A 15,522-nucleotide genomic window follows, 5' to 3' on the forward strand; every position below is an offset into this window, starting at 1 on the left:
TAAAATCAGAAGGAGTCTGGGAATATTGCAGTTCAGGGCCAGGATTTGGTTGCACATTTCCTGACAAAAGTAGAAGCAAGACAATCAACAACCTCTGTTTCGCCTTTGATTTGGGTTCAATGCTTTGATATGTTGAACCCGAGCTGAAACCTCCATTAAATGGGCAAATGAAATAAGTATGCAAGGCCAGAATAGACTGAAGTTTAGGTAAGTCTCTGGGCAAAACATGCATGAAACTAATGTCATGATCCAACTGAGTTGATAACTGCTCTGATTTTTGCAACATTATAGAGCGTGTTCCTTTTTCAAAATTCTCTTGTAGATAAAAATCATTTTCAGAGGTTCCCCTGCTATGTGTCCATGAGCAATTGCTTATCCGAGGGTCCAAAAAGGCCAAGAGGCAAATTAGAATAGTAAATACTGCGGAAATACTGTGGAATCAGAATAGAGGCACAAAAATAACGCCACACTACTGAACTGTCCTTACTGCTTTTAAAACATCTCTGTGTATCCACCAACCATGTGTTGCCATTGATGCTGAGTAAAAGAAACTGCAGTGAGAGAAACCTTTATCGACAGTGAAGGTGTAACCCCGCAATTGTCAACAATAGCGCAAGTGGAAGTAAAAAGCCATCTTCTGCTATGAATCAGGGGTAATGGTGCGAACTTAGGAATACTGTGGATAAGAAAAGACAAATCTTTATTACTTCCACGCGTGGAAAATTTCTTGTTCATGGCAGAAAGTACAAGTTAAAGAGCAGTAAAAGTTAAGAAAAACATAATAGAATAAGATAAAATAGAATAACAGACTTTACAACATTAATAAAATACTGTATAAAATAAAATTAAACAGTAACTGTTATAGCAGGAAAAATAAACGCGCTTGGTATTGGACCTAATATTGCATACAAGGGAGACTGGGCGAAGGCTATCATGGTGTATTGGATGTTTGTGTGTGTTGCACATGTGTGGTCATCTGCAGAGACCATGTTGTAGAATCTGACAGCAGTTGGAAGGAAAAAGGGAGAGAGAGAGATGACACTGTGGAATCAGAACAAAAAAATACACAATTGTTCCAAGAGAAGGAAGACCGGGAGGCAATACAACAACAGATGCACTGCAAGCTTCAAGACATTGAAGCTATACACCAAGAGGTGCATTGCAAACTCCAAGCCACAGAGAAAAAATAGTGAAAGGCTTGAGAGTAATGTTGGATGAAGCGACAAAATACACAAACACTGAAAGACAAAGAACAGCAGGAGGCAACATGCCAGCTGATGAAGTACAAAATTCAAGAAATGGAAGCTGTAAATCAAGAGATGCAATGCAAGCTCCAACACATGGAAAAGAAAAATCAAGGCTTTCACACAATGTTTGATGCAGCTCGTCAAAAAAAATTCACAAATGCTGAAAGAGAAGGAAAAGCAAGAGGCAACACAGCAAGATGAAGACATGGAGAAAAAAATATGAACAATGTGATGTTTGATGAAGCACTCAGAAGAAACAGAGATGTTGAAAGAGAAGGAACAACTGGAAGAGACACAGAGAGAGATGCAGGATCTTCTCCACGACTTTGACAAGAAAAATTCTGACTTTGAGGTATTTTATAATGAAGGAGAAAAACATTGGATTTGAGCAGAGAAACAACTGGAGACAAAATGCACAGAAATTGAGTGCAATACCCAAGAAATGGTGACCTAAAATACACATTTGCAAGGACTCTATGATAAAGTCAGTACACAAATACTGAAATGTGGGAGGAGAAACAATGTCAGGAGAAAAAACATAAAGACATGCTTGAAGAAATGCAGAAGAGACGTCAGAAATTACAAGCCATGCATGAGAAATTACAACTAAAAAATGACAACATCAAAGAAAGCACAGGATAAGAATTATAAAGAACTGGAAGAAAAACAAAGAACTTCAAGAAAAGGACCAAGAGAAGCAAGAAGCACTGAAAGAACTGGAGAAACGGTCCCACACACTGGAGCTGCAGCATAAGGAACTTTTCAGTGAGATGACCAACCTCAGTACAGAACAAAGATCTGCAGGAACGGTGCCTGAAAAAGAAGAGAAAGTGCTTTGGGCTTTTCCGGAAGAAGACTCTGCTGCTTCGTCACTTCAGCTCCTGAGCCTAAAATCTCCTAACCCTAAAAGCTGTACCTGAGAAAGAACCCGGAAAACTGAGGTTTTCCATTTTCATTTTAAAAAAGAATCCCGTCCACACGTAAACGCAAAAATGAAGCAAAAATGCTGCTATGAACATGCCAAAGCAACAGGCGGCGATATGTTACTAACCGTGTAGAAATGTTGGCCAATCAGAAGTCTAGAAGCCTCAGTGGGAAATAGTAAACAAAGATGGGGCATAGAAGCAGAACCGAGTCGTATGTGTGGAGGGACAGTGTGTGTATATGTAAGCATTTAAACACTGCAGAGAGTACATTGATGGATTGATTGATTGGTAATTTATTTCAACATGTGAACAATATACAAGTACATTTAGAAAAGAAAATAAGAGAGAAAAAAATACTATACAAATTACATACAAAAAAACATTCTGATGAATTTACACGTTGAAAAGGAGTGGGAAGAAGTATACACTTATTTAATCCCACCCCTTTGCCATAAATTATCAGTTAATATTTAGTCAGCTTCCTTACTGATATAATTTGTAATAAAAATAGTGAACAGATTTCTGATATACTATATACTATAATATCACATCATGAGTTTTTTTGTGTTTGTTTTTAAATAGAGACATTTACTTAATTTAAATAGTTTCCTTTTCTTTATAGTTCAAGAAGATCATATTTTTATAACTCTTTTTGAACAGTTTTATGTTTGGACATTGCTTTAATTCCATATTCAGACTGTTCCATAGTTTCACTCCATGAACTGAAACACAATAGCCTTTTCTTGTAGTACGTACCTTCATTGTTTTGAAGTTACAAAAACCCCTTAAATTATAACTTTCTTCTTTCAAAAAAAAAGTTCTTTATTTTTTGCTTTGAATAGAATTTGTGCTGTTTGGAATTTCACTAGATCGTCAAAAAGTTAGCTTGTTTATATTATGCTAACATAGCTGTGTCGCTAGCGGTCACGTAGCACATCATTATATACCAGCTAGCCAAACTTCAGTAACCCTACAAACGTCACTGCTGTTTCGTTTTCTGACTTCATTTATGCTGGAAGTGATAACAGAGCTGTACGTTTTAATTTGTTTCCAAAACCCCGCAGTCAGGACATGCTATACTGTATTTAGATGGAAGCTAGCGAGCTAACTTCCTGCTAACGTCTAACTCTGTTAAATGTCATAAATTCCGTTTTCATGGATGGCTGGATGTTAAACTCAATTGTTACACCTGGTAGAGCAGAACGCTGATCATTTTATTAAAGATGAAAGACTTTAGACAGTTTTTCTACTCTCAGTAATGCCATAGTGATCGTTTGATATATGGACCTGCAGCGGAGTTTAGGCCCAGACACGGCTAGTGACGTCAGACTGAACAACCGGATAGAATATGAAGTGATGTTCTGTCGAATACCTGTTTTGCCTTGTTTAGTATTGCAATGCTACGTGATACTTTGGAATGAATATACAGCGGGGAAAATAAGTATTTGACACATCAGCATTTTTATCAGTAAGGGGATTTCCAAGTGGACCATTGACACAACATTTCCACCAGATGTTGCCATCAAGCCAAATATTGACGTCATACAAACAAATCAGAACATATAAGTATACAAGTTAAACCACAATAAATAAAGTGAAATGACACAGGGAATAAGTATTGAATACATGGAGATAACAAGGGGCAAAATGACATAGAAAGCCAGGAGATCACCTGAAATCTGTCAGTATTGATAGAGAAATCCTGTCCCCTATCAGTACTAATTGATATCAGCTGCTTTAGTCCTAATTGATGGCCTATAAAGGCTCCTCATTACCCAGAAGGCACACAGGAAAGACTTCATGATGGGTAAAAGCAAAGAACTCTCTCAAGATCTTCGTAATCTTATCGTTGAAAAGCATTTTGATGGGAATGGTTATAGGTGCATTTCCAGAATGCTGAATGTTCCTGTGAGCACTGTGGGGGCCATTATCCGGAAATGGAAAGTGCATCAGTTCACCATAAACCTGCCACGATCAGGTGCTCCACGCAAGATCCCTGTCCGAGGAGTCCAAAGAATAATCAGGAGGGTTCTCCAAGAGCCAAGAACCACTCGGACAGAACTTCAGGAAGACCTTGCATCAGCAGGTACTGTTGTTTCAAAGAAAACTATAAGCAATGCACTGAACCGCCATGGCATCCATGCACGCTCACCACGCAAGACTCCATTGCTGAACAAAAAGCATGTCAAGGCTCGGTTAAAATTTGCGCAACAGCATTTGGAGAAGCCTGTGGATTATTGGACGACTATAGTATGGTCAGATGAAAGCAAAATTGAACTTTTTGGCAGTCATTCTACACACCATGTTTGGAGAAGAAATGGCACTGCTCACCACCCCAAGAACACCATACCAACAGTCAAGTTTGGGGGTGGAAGCATCATGGTTTGGGGCTGCTTTTCAGCAAGGGGTACTGGCAGACTTCATATTATTGAAGGCAGGATGAATGGAGAGATGTACCGGGACATTCTGGATAAAAATCTGCTGCCATCTACCAGGAAGCTAAAAATGAAAAGAGGGTGGACATTTCAGCAAGACAATGATCCCAAACACAAGGCCAAGGAAACAATGAAGTGGTTTCAAAGAAAGAAAATCAAGTTGCTTGAATGGCCCAGTCAATCACCTGACCTAAATCCCATAGAAAATCTATGGAGAGAACTGAAGATTAAAGTTCATAAAAGAGGCCCAAGGAACCTTCAAGATTTAAAGACCGTTTGTGTGGAAGAATGGGCCAGAATCACTCCTGAGCAATGCAGACGACTGGTCTATCCATACAAGAGGCGTCTAGAAGCTGTAATCACCAACAAAGGCTTTTCTACAAAGTATTGAATAAAGTGTGTTCAATACTTATTCCCTGTGTCATTTCACTTTATTTATTATGGTTTAACTTGTATACTTATATGTTCTAATTTGATTGTATGACTTCAATATTTGGCTTGATGGCAACATCTGGTGGAAATGTTGTGTCAATAGTCCACTTGGAAATCCCCTTACTGATAAAAATGCCGATGTCTCAAATACTTATTTTCCCCGCTGTATCTTATGTGAGCTCTCCAGTTAAGTTTTCATCTATTATTACTGTCATGGCACAGTGGCCCGTGGAAATGGGATGGACTCAAGTGCAGTTTCAAACCCGGAGGCCAGAGGTGTGGTGTAACGAAAAGAGTCTTTATTTACAATGCTCAGAGGCTAACAGAAATTTCAGACTAGAATTAAGGAACATAAACTAGACGTCTGAGGCGAGAGAAAATACTATGACTATGACTAAATGGCAGGGATAACTGGGTGCAGGGACTGGGCAGGGGAATCTGTGGCTGGCCAGGGCACTGAAACAGAGGAGAGAGCAGTCAGGGGAATCCCACAGAGAACTGCGAGTGAATCTGAGAAAAATACACCTACAAGCTTGCAGGTGGGGGTTGCGTGGAGGAGGGAGGCAGGAGAGGTCCAGGTGGGTGCTGCGTGCAATGCAGGGAGGCAGGCAGGAGAGACTGGCAGTTTGAAAAAAGGGAGAGATTACCGGCGGCTGCAAACTTGTATCCAGGAGAGCTTGGTAGGTGGGTTTCAGATGCTGACGAGAAAACAGGAAATAAGGTGTTTGTATCGTCAGCAAAGAGAACCATTTTTAATACTTTGGACTAGAGATGGACCGATCCGATATTACGTATCGGTATCGGTCCGATACTGACCTAAATTACTGGATCGGATATCGGAGAAAAATAAAAAATGTAATCCGATCCATTAAATATCACGAAAGCACCTCACAAAACTTGCAACACGCCGTAACTCACCTCAGAACGTTAGCACGTCGGAGCAGTATGCATCACGTGATAGAGCGGCTGTGGCATGCGGGACCTGTTGGTGGTCTGGATAGCATTTGGAGCTTCGCTAGCAACCCGGCATTTCATCTCCGACAAAGTTATCCTGAGAGAAGTAAAGCAAGTGTGTAAGTCCATCTCTGAATGTTTGTAAAGCATTCCTGCGTTAAGCTTAACAAACGATATATGGAGCGACTGCCTCTTCTTGCTGCTACTTCAATCATGAAACTGCTTAATGATCAGCTGATCGGCTTTTCTGTCGCGAGTCCTGTCTCTAGTTTGCTTTTGGCCCACTTTGCACCAGAAAGAGGAAACCAGCGGATGAACAACAGCAGCACGTTTAAGCTTGATCAGCTGTTGTTAGAATTTATTTAATATTACTTTCTACTCCAGGATCTTTTTCTACGTAGCTGACGGCTGTAACTGTGCAGGGGCGGATCTAGCAAAGTTTAGCCAGGGGGGCCAATAGGGCATTAACAGGGAAAAGGGGGCACAAAGACATACTTTTCTTTCTTATTCTCATTTAAAATGTCGAGCTTTTAATAAATAATTATCTGACACCCAAAGTTTTAATTTGATGTAAAATGAATAGAAGTCTATTACTGTATATAGTAACTATTAAGTCTAATATATATACCCTAGTAAGCTATAGTACTTTTTCCTTTGGGAAGGTACCATCTGTGCAGTCTGCAATTTTGTTGAAGAAAGATGTTGAATTTATTTAATATTTCTTGAAAAATAATTGATTTCTGTGCATTTTTTTTCACACTGCATCAAATTAAGGTTGATTACGTCGATTAAGCATCATGAGGTGGAGCGTGAGGGGTGGTTCCCTATTTTTTATTTATTTATTTTTGTTGTTGCTGGGAGTTGGAACCCTATTAGTTAGGTTGCTTAATATTTATGCTAAGTACTCTTTAAAATACCAGAATAGGGAGGATGGTGTAGGTTTAAGTTTATTAGATTGATCAGTATTGCTGAACTATGAAATTTTTTTTTTGCATACAGGTATAACAGAATAGCTTTAGTGTAGTTGTTGTTTTAAACTTGAGTATGAACTTATACAAAATGCAGCAAGATATTTTAAAAAACAGTTTTGTTGATTGAAAAACACTATATCGGATTCATATCGGTATCGGCAGTTTCCACAAAACTGCCATTTTTACATTTACATCGTACTATTGTTTTCCACTTTAAATGACTCTGTCTTTTAAAACCTTTTCAGCCCGAACTATAAATATCAAATATTATTTATAGTTTTGGGGTTTTAACCCTTTAAAGGCCTGTTTGTTTTTCTCTCAAAAAAATCTCCCAAAAAATATCATTAAAATTTGTAAACTACTACTATTAGTATAGTAAAGCATATGATTATTATTTTATTAGACCCTAAGATGAGTCAAGGATTGGCAGTAACATTGATTTTCATGTATTTTTATTTTTTCTGATACATCAAATTTAAAATTAAACTGGTATTCGTGATCCTGAGGACCAATAAATGGTAGTTTAACCCGTTTTGCCCCACTGGCAACAATTGTTGCCAAAGTTTATCACTGTCATTTTCGACTCACAATAAAAAATCTCAAAGGTACTAATGCAACTTTTTCCACTTATATGCTAGTAGACAACTTAGACAAAGGTTTTGATTTTTAAAAAATCGTTTCCAAGTGCTTCCTATCGCATGACATCATCTGCTTCCCGCTCTTTCTGGCTGAAGACATGGCGGATGCAAATCATCCTGGAAAGAGGTAATTTTCATAAATTTCTTATGACTTTCCCCCCAAACATATTTATAATTATTTAATCATTCAAGTCTCTAGAGTAACCCTCCCCAAAAAAATTGTACCTAGGATAAATATTTTTTTGTTCATGGGCTTATTTCTGTGAGTGGCAACAAAAGTTGCCAGTGGGCACATAGCATGTCGCTAACTAAAGGAAAACACTGTCTGCAGGATTGCTCCTAATTTACTTATTTAAAATTGTAGAATGATGTACAATGGCTCATTTTAGTCCTTTTAGAATAATTCCTAGCTAAATAAATTCACAGGTATTCAAGGCCTCTGTGTATAGGATTTTTATACATTACCATACATCATTTTCTTGCTAGCTAAAATTCGCTTGCTAGCTAACATGTATGTTGTCCTTTCCTTAGGTACACCGTAGCAGAGATCCTGGCCATGCTGCAGGACTCTGAAACTGTGGCGGACATCACAGTTGTGCCTGAGTCAGAAATGCACGCACATGACACAGACTGTGACAGTGACCAATCTGATGATGAGGCCACTGGTGACCATAACCGCCTCCCATCAAGAATACTCAAAGGTGAAGGCTTTCTACCTAATTCGGACATGCAGCTGCCAAATCCCCCCGATGATGATCCTGGGTGCTCATCCTCAGTGAGTCAGACAGAGACTAGAAAGGTCAGTGGCACAAATGAAAATGTGACCAGTCAGATTGTTGGGCCCATGCTCCACAAAACTAAGAACCAAGACAGGAAATTCAAAAAAATCAAAATTGCGGCCAAAGCTGGCCTTGGCCTTGGCCTTGGCCTGGCAGAGAAAGCTGAAGTGCCACCTGGAGTCAAGTTTTACCACGACAACCTCTTCACAACCCTGTCCCTGGTGGATGAGATGACCCTGAGAGGCTATGGCAGCTGTGGCACGATGCGACAAACTCAGCTCCATAACGTTCCCTTCACAGCACCCCAGACCTTCAAGAAGACACCCAGAGGAGATGCTGAGTATCTGGTTGAGGCAGAGAAGCTGATTGTAAGGTGGAATGACAACAGCGTGGTCACCGTGGTGTCGAACATGGAGAGGGAGTTCACCGAAACTGAGGCGAAGAGATGGAATAAACAGAAGCGGACTATGGACAAGGTCAGACAGCCCAAGTGTATCCAGGACTACAACACACACATGGGAGGAGTGGACCTGCATGACCAGTTTGTCAGCCGCTACAGAGTCAACATCCGGTCCAAGAAGTGGTGGTGGCCATGCTTCAGCTGGGCCCTGAACAGTGCCATGGTGAACAGCTGGTGCTATTACAGGTACACAAGGCTGTATGTTATTTAGTGATATCACAATCGAGTTGGTGATGTTTGACTCGAGGTCATCGCTAGTGCTCTTCGGTCGACAAGAGCAACAGTGATGATATCCAGACCAACATCACAAACTCAAGTGTGATATTGCTTTTACAGAACATTCTACATATGGGGCATGACGTTGTAGAAAGGATGAAACGATGCACATTCATGCATCTATCATGCTTGTTTTGTCATTCATTTAGGTCCTGGAAAAGCGGGGAGAAGGATCTCCTCTCCTTCCAGAGGCTGGTAGCCCAGACCCTCCTCCTGCGCCATGGAACAAAGCCAAGTAGGCAGGGCAGAAGATCTTCAATGGCGGTGGCGATAACTGATGCCACCAGGTTTGATAATTTGAACCACTGGCCCTGCAACACTGGTAGCAGGTACAAGCGATGCAAGAACTGCGGCGGACGCACATCATTTGCGTGTGGAAAGTGTGATGTGCCACTACATGTGGAGTGCTTCAAGAAGTACCACACTGAGTAGAACATGCATGAAAGATGATGGAATGTATGGGAAGAAATATGTTATATATGTATATATGTTTTTAGAGGTTCTAAGAAAAAAATGTTTGTTGAGTTTTTGAGTATAAAAAAATTGAGAATAAAGAAATCAGTTCAAATTGTTTGATGTTTTGAATTTTATACAGGGGGAACCTGAGGCTCCACCTTTTTGTTATTATTTATTATGACTATATTATTATTTTGTTCTTATTATATTATTATTATTACTTCTCTATTATTATTATTAGGTGACATTTGACCTAGTGACAAGCTGTGTGACTACTGGCAACAATTGTTGCCAGTCATAAAAATGCTATTTTCTTCAAAAAAAAGTACAAAATGGAAAAAATAAATACATAGCATGATTCAGAGGGACTCAACTGATAAAATGATATGCCTTACAACTCTGAAAAAAATCTGGGCACAAACGGGTTAAAATAAAACTGCTGTAAAAATGTTACATCGCACTATTTTTTTCCACTTTAAATGACTCAGTCTTTTAAAATGCTTTCAGCCTTAACTAGAAATATCAAATAGTATTTATAGTTTGGAGGTTTTAACCCTTTGAAGGCCAGCATGTTTACATAAATTCATTGTTTTGTATATAAATTTTTTTCCCCTTAAAATACATTTCATAGGTTTTATGATTATTAGTTTTATTAGACCTAAGATAGGATAGGTCAGTGATTGGCAACAATAATAATTTTCATACATTTAAATTTTTTTCTGTTATGTCAAATTTAAAATAAAACTGATATTTGTGGTCCTAAAGACAAAAAAAAATGGCTGTTAACACAAAACTGCTGTAAAAAATATTACATCGTACTATTTTTTCCACTGTAAATGACTCGGTCTTTTTTTTTTTTAAAACAACTCCCAAATAATGTCATTAAAATTTGTAAACTACTACTATTAGGATAGTAATATATATGATTATTATTTTATTAGATCCTGAGATGGGTCAAGGATTGGCAGTAACATTGATTTTTATGCATTTTTATTTTTTGTGTTATGTCAAATTTAAAATAAAACTGGCATTCATGATCCTGTTGACCAATAAATGGTAGTTTCCACAAAACTGCTATAAAAGTATTATATCGTACTATTTTTTTCCACTTTAAATGACTCAGTCTTTTAAAGCCCTTTCAGCTTAAACTATAAATATCAAATAGTATTTATAGTTTGGGGGTTTTAACCCTTTAAAGGCCTAGGGTTTGTTTTTTTTACTCAAAAAAAAAAAACTCCCAAAAATGTCATTAAAATTTGTAAACTACTACTATTAGTATAGTAAAGTATATGATTATTGTTTTATTAGACCGTGAGATGGGTTAAAGATTGGCAGCAACATTGATTTTCAATGCATTTTTATTTTTTCTGTTACGTCAAATTTAAAATTTCAACACAAGTGTTATTAGCCCCCTGTGGTCAATGGACACACCACACCTCCAAATCACGTGACCGGTTTAAGATGCTAGCAGCTTGTTGCTGTTTTTAAGCTCAGTTTTTATGTTTTTGTGTGATTTCAGTGTAACAATTTAATTATTTCTAATAAAACGAGTGTGAAACTTCTTGGGTTTGAACCAAATGAATTGCTCCATTTTGTGTAGCTTTCTGGATTTTATGTTAATTGGGCTACACACTTATTTATTATGTAGGCTGTACAGTACATAAAATCAAAATTCACATCTTTTATGTAACTGAAATGTTTAACTATCTGGGCTAAATAACATAAAGTTATAGACTATATTTATTTGAAATGTGTATACTTACTGCATTTGGTGTTTTTTAACCACATATAATGCATATTGCAGGACATAATACCAGCGTGTAAAAACATGGCTTTGCCACCCCATTTGATTTTAATTACCACCCTTATGCCACCTAAAGAAAATTTCTTTAGATCTGCCCGTTTCCTTGTGAAATCCAAACACCCAAACAAACTTCACACTGCCATACTTTAGAGCTCGAAATTTGAGGCTTGTGTCAAGAAGGGCATTTGGTGTAAAGTTGTTGGGGAATTTTTTGAAATGGGTTCTGATGTTATCATTTCTAAGTAACTAGTGAAAATTATATTTCCAGAAATCAGATGAATATGCCTATCAGTGCGGGAAAAAATATTCAATAAAAATGCCAATTCACAACAAAAGTCAGCTGAAGGCACTAAACCCCCAACAATCAAGTGACCCCCTGCGCAAGCATTTTGCGACATTGGAAAGGAAAAGCTACCTTTTACAGGGGCAGCCATCTACTGCAACCAGTTGGGGGGAGGGAAGGGAATGATTAGACTGTGACAGTGTTAGTGACATAACACACTGATTCAGTATTAGCTTTACTGACCTCATTACTGCAGATATGAATTTTAACAGTGTATCATTTTCATTAGCCAAAAGTTATAAATTTGATGAAGTGAGGCACTCATGTCACGTTAAAAAAGTCACGTGTTACTCTGCTTGTCCTCCTTTTGCTTTTCTGCAGCGGTGGTCCTCACCCCGACTGTCATTGAAGGTGTTAACAGAGATATTCATATTTGGCTCTGGCCAAATCAGAAACAAGATTTATGTTTTACAACATATTAAAAATCAAAGGTTAGAAAATAAGAAATATGCTAATAAGTTTAAAGACTGGTATACAGGATTAACCAGAGCAGTGGTGAAGTGGTAGTTGCCGTGAGTTTCCAGTGGTATTTGCGACAGGAATTTAACTCTCTGCAGAAAAACTGGACACTCTTTTGCCCAGAGTCTAACATTTTCTCTGGGGGTTGTCCTTGGGTGTCGATTATGTATCTCAGCTGAGAGGACAGCAGAATATTTAATCAAACTGGGAGTCAAACACAGACTTTTAAGTGACATACAATTGTTGTCAATCATTTCAATAAAGCTTGAAATTTTGTCAGCCATTCTGACACATTTTGCAACTGTGCCATAAGACCCTTCTCCAAGGAGAGTTCAAATCTGGTACTTGGAGGATCTGGAGGTGAATCAGCCTCTAGGGACTAACTTGTCCTGGGAATTGTTGGAAGACATGTCTGATGCCATCACAGGGATTAACACTAAAAGTTTGTTGTCAATCATTTCAATAAAGCTTGAAATCAAGTTCTTCAGAAGAAATACAAAGCAGCATTTAGTCATATTGTTTTACTTATTCACTGTATCCAGGGTACAGCAAGAAACCAGTGCCATTCAGCCCAGAGACCATACGTCTATGGCTTCTGTAAACGGAAGCCCTGGAATAATCTCCGGAGACCTGGTGGATGACAAAGAGAAATGATTGTTACATTTTTTGTTATTATTGACCATTTGGATAAGTATGATTTGTACTACAGCTGACAAACCCATAACAGAAAGCACAAACACTGGATTTTGTGTCATAGTGCGAGGAAGAGATTAAATTTGATTCCAGCTACTTGCCGGTACGGATGGGTCTGAATGTAAGAGCCCACTTTGGCAGCTGAGTTGTCACAGGCCAGGCCGAAGTCAATTACTTTAATTCGGTACGGCTCTTGGTGATGTTTCACCAACATTTCGTTTTCTAATTTCAAGTCTGCATGTGCTGTTCCAATAGACTTGAGGTGACTAAGAGCAGTTGCAATCTGAAAAGTATCAAAGAATATGTCATGTTATGATCAAATTTGATCAGTATCCATGTTCAAAGCATTTATTAATGTAGAGAATCATGGAGTTAAACATACCTGCATGACAATGGGACGAACTGCCTTGAAACTGTCTGCAAAAGCTTGGTACCAATCAAGTATAGTGTGTTTGTTGGAGTTACAGGTGTTAAGTTTTCACAGGGCAGTGAGCTAGAATAGGTTACAAATGGTTTTTACATTAGTGTAACAGAAATAAACATTTTACAGGCATTTCATCACAGTCCTTACATTCACTCCACACATCTTTCTAGCGGAAATTTTTGGCAGCTGTTTTTACCTCTTGGTTTTCCAACAGGTCTTTTGGGTTCTGATGTTTCATTATTTTAATAGCTACAGTCTTTTTGTCAGCCATTCTGACACATTTTGCAACTGTGCCGCAAGACCCTTCTCCAAGGAGAGTTCAAATTTGGTACTTGGAGGATCTGGAGGTGAGTCAGCCTCCAGGGACTGATTCACGTTTTCAAACGAATCAGTATCCATGTTCTTCTCCAATATGGTGTTCCAAAAATGTCAACTTGTGTAGCGTTCTCGTCAAAGACTAGGTCAAAAACAAACTTCAGGACTGAATGCAGAGCAGGCACTGTCAAAATAAAACATGAAGCACACGACAGGCACAGAGACACAGACTAGATGCAGAACAGAGGGAGCACGGGAACCAAAACCTAAGAACTAAAAATCCTAGCAGAAGACATAACCAGAATTAAACCGAAACATAAGATAATATTAATTAAAACAAAACACTGAGTCCTCAGACTCAGAACCATAACATAAACTTGTTTTTTACAGTGATGAGTTCCCTGGCCTTATGACATTATCATCAAAGGTCCTTCCAAGCCTCTGTGTCTCTGGGTGTGTATGCAAATTATTAAAAATAATTTATTTCATTTCCAAGTGAGTCTAACGTAACTAGGGGGTCATTTTTGGAGCAGTTCTCTGTCATGAATAGGTCTGTAGAGTTGGAGAAGTTAAGCACACAGCTTTGATACCTCTAAATTGGTAATGGTTACTCACCATAATTGAATATTAAATATTATTGGATGACTGTTTACATGAACAAAGAAATAAAGCCCTACAAGAAATTGGGGTTTTCACACTCGGGATGCCAGCATCCTGGTACGTCCTGCAATATCTCCTTGAAACTGTTGCATTGCTGCCAAAATAACGTGGCATGCAGTTGGGTTTAGGCATTTGTGTTGGTGGTGGTGATGCTGAGGTAACTCAAAGTCAAGCAACGTGCTCCCGGAACTTTTTTGTGTCATTGTCTCCTTACCCTAGCTCTTGCATAACTCCATATGCAAAAGAAAACTGTTAACGACAGCAATGTCTAAGAAATGATAAAAAAAAAGAAGTTTTATACCATTTCATAGTTTTATGGAGGACAGTGTAATAACCAATCAGAGGATCGGACAAATCAACACCACCCATGTTCTTGCTGTAGTTCACAACACAATCCGGAACAGGTACAGCCTTTGTTGTCCAACCTGCAGCCCCCATCACTTTTTGCTGCACAGTCTTTCCGCTGAAGGCCTTGTGCACCGTGGAGCACATTGTGACCTCTAGGGATGGGTATCGTTTAGGTTTTATCCGATACCGGTGCCAAATCGGTACTTTTGAAACGGTGCCGGTGCTTAAACGGTGCTCGAACCGGTGCTTAAAGAATGGAGAACACAAACTTTGTCCAAAAACCTCTCATGTTCAGCTGTTTTTTGTTTTTTTTTTTATAAAAAGATAACAACGTTAGCCTTTTAACAAATTTCCCACGTGTGGGACTAATAAAGGTTATCTTATCTTATAAAGGTTATCTTATCTTTTCTGCAGCTATGGGGCATATATGGTATCACTCTTGGCTGGAAGCAGTGCTTAAACAATGGAAAAAAAACACAAACTTTGTCCAAAAACCTCTCATGTTCAGCTGTTTCCCACTTTTTCTTTGGTCATTTTAGCCTTTTTGGCCAGGGTGGAGGGAGTATCTGCCATCAAACAAGAGGACAGCCGCATGTAGCTATGATGATGTTTGCTAGTTCACCTTACATGCATTAATGTAATAACATGGTTAGCCTACTCAACGTAAATTACACTCGAACAACATTAAGCGACTCACGCAGAGAAGAACGGCTGCTGCTGCATCAATATCCTCATCATTTCTGCTACACTGGCAGGGCTAGGGGCCAGGACTCTATTCTTCGGGTTTTTGGGGGATGTTGCTCCGGGTCCGATAACTGGCAACCCACCCAACGTGCACAGTGTGAGGTCTCGCAGCAAGCTATCAAATACGGCGCATTTCTCGGCTTTTAAAAAAACGCTAT

At 38.8% G+C, this 15,522-nt stretch overlaps 1 pseudogene; it reads right to left on the reverse strand.

Annotated features, from left to right (window-relative positions):
* Positions 1–12,181: 12,181 nt before the first annotated feature.
* Positions 12,182–14,764, reverse strand: LOC146714855 (homeodomain-interacting protein kinase 1-like; annotated as a pseudogene).
* Between the last annotated feature and the right edge of the window lie 758 nt (positions 14,765–15,522).

This window comes from Copadichromis virginalis, linkage group LG3 (assembly GCF_057382275.1).
Source record: "Copadichromis virginalis isolate Kocher_CV1m ecotype Utaka linkage group LG3, C_Virginalis_male_GT1.1, whole genome shotgun sequence".
NCBI lineage: Eukaryota > Metazoa > Chordata > Actinopteri > Cichliformes > Cichlidae > Copadichromis > Copadichromis virginalis.